This window comes from Phodopus roborovskii, unplaced genomic scaffold, assembly GCF_943737965.1.
Source record: "Phodopus roborovskii unplaced genomic scaffold, PHOROB, whole genome shotgun sequence".
Taxonomy (NCBI): Eukaryota; Metazoa; Chordata; class Mammalia; order Rodentia; family Cricetidae; genus Phodopus; species Phodopus roborovskii.
Genome location: NW_026126480.1, coordinates 2,976,468 through 2,978,192, shown reverse-complemented (window position 1 = coordinate 2,978,192; position 1,725 = coordinate 2,976,468). Strand labels below are relative to the sequence as shown.

General features: G+C 43.3%; 1 pseudogene; it reads right to left on the bottom strand.

The window, feature by feature from the left end:
* Nucleotides 1-213: 213 nt before the first annotated feature.
* Nucleotides 214-1,023, bottom strand: LOC127228922 (T-complex protein 1 subunit beta-like; annotated as a pseudogene).
* Between the last annotated feature and the right edge of the window lie 702 nt (nucleotides 1,024-1,725).

Below are 1,725 nucleotides of genomic sequence, written 5' to 3'. Positions count from 1 at the left end.
GAAATGAACCTGTAAATCAACTGAAGAGTATATGTAGAAAATGAAATAGCAAATAAATTAGACCCGTGTTTAAAACAGAAGGTCAGCTAAATGTTTAAACTTGAGGCCATCAAAGACATGTTGATTCCTCAGTCTTTTTAAAAAGGCTGAAGTCTTTCAAATACAACTTTGCTACGAACTGGTGGTCCTGAGATCAACAGCAAATGGGAATGCTCAATGGGGGCAGTCTACATGGAGAATCACCTCTGCGGCTCCAGCTGCACTCAAGAGAACCTGTCGCTTCCCTTGGAAACTGTTATACCCAGTATTGCCATGTCTCCGATGGCACCTTCCTTCATATCCAGTCCAGTAGTTGTAGAGCCGTCGCTGTGGCAACTGGGAGCGGTGCCAGCAGACCTGCACTGTCATCGATTGCGTTGTCAGCTATGATGGTTGGCAACATTCTCAGTGCTTTAGAAAAAGACTCCAATGCTACAGCTTCGTTTCCTAGGCTTTTACTGGCAAGTTTTGCCACAGCATGAGCCATCAGCATCTCGGAACAACTTCCTCTATAAACTGCCCTAGGATCTTTCACAGTCTGGGCAAGAACACAATGGGCATCATGCAAAGACATTGCAACTTCATACAAAATTTGGCACCACAAAATTCACTGGTATAAGGGTAACCCCAGAAAAGTGGATAAGCTTGTCTGATCGAAAGTGGAGGCAATCTCACCACCTGTGACAAGAGCTAGGCATTCCACACCTGAAAAATTTGCATGCTCAATAGCCATGACACCAGGAGCACCAATGAGTTGTTTAGGATAATTATAAACTGTCTGTTAATAGAGAAATGCATCCCATCCTGAAGAATATTTTCAACTTTCTCCATCTTTTCTTTTTCTGCATGTTCTATTTCTGCAACAATTGCCCTGGAATCAAATCTTATCTGATAGCCAAATATCTTTATTTTGTCGGTATCCATTCCAATATTTGCTATAAGAATTTTAGCATTTTCACTTCTCTTTGGTTGATTTACACCATTTTTTTTAAATTTTATTTTGTTATTATTTTTTTATTTTACATGTTGACCCCAGTTCCCTCTCCCTCCCTCCCTCTTACCCTCTCTATGCCCTCACATGCACTCCCACCACCCTCCCCTCCCATTCCCCCACCCAAATTCCACATATAGGTGAATGCCATCCAGGTGGGGTCATGTAAATCTGTCAGGTCATTTGAAGTAGGGACTAGGACTTCTCTCCTGTCACTAGGTTAAGGCAGTATCCCTCCATGGGAGATGTGTCCACAAGGTCCTTTTGTGCACCAGGAATACATCCTGGTTCCACTGTCTGAGATCCCTTAGACTGCTCAGTCCTTTTGGCTGAGACCCATATTCAGGAGGGCCTGAGTCAGTCCCATGCTGGCTTCCCAGCTATCAGTCTGGGGTCCCGTTAGCTCCTCCTAGTTCAGGTCAGCTGTCTCTATGTGTTTCTGCAACCTGATCTTATCCTCTTCCTCTGCATCTGGATTCTAGTTCGACTTAGTGTTTAGTTATGGGTGTTTGCTTCTGTTTCCAACAGGTATTAGATGAGGGTTCCATGATGGTGGATAAGTTAGTTGTTGATCTCACTATCTGGGAAGGGAATTTGTGGTAGCCTTTCCACAATTGCTCAAATTGTTAGTTGGCAACAGTCGTGTAGGTCTCTAGACCTTTCTTTAGGTTCAGTTTTCTCTTCAAACCAATAAT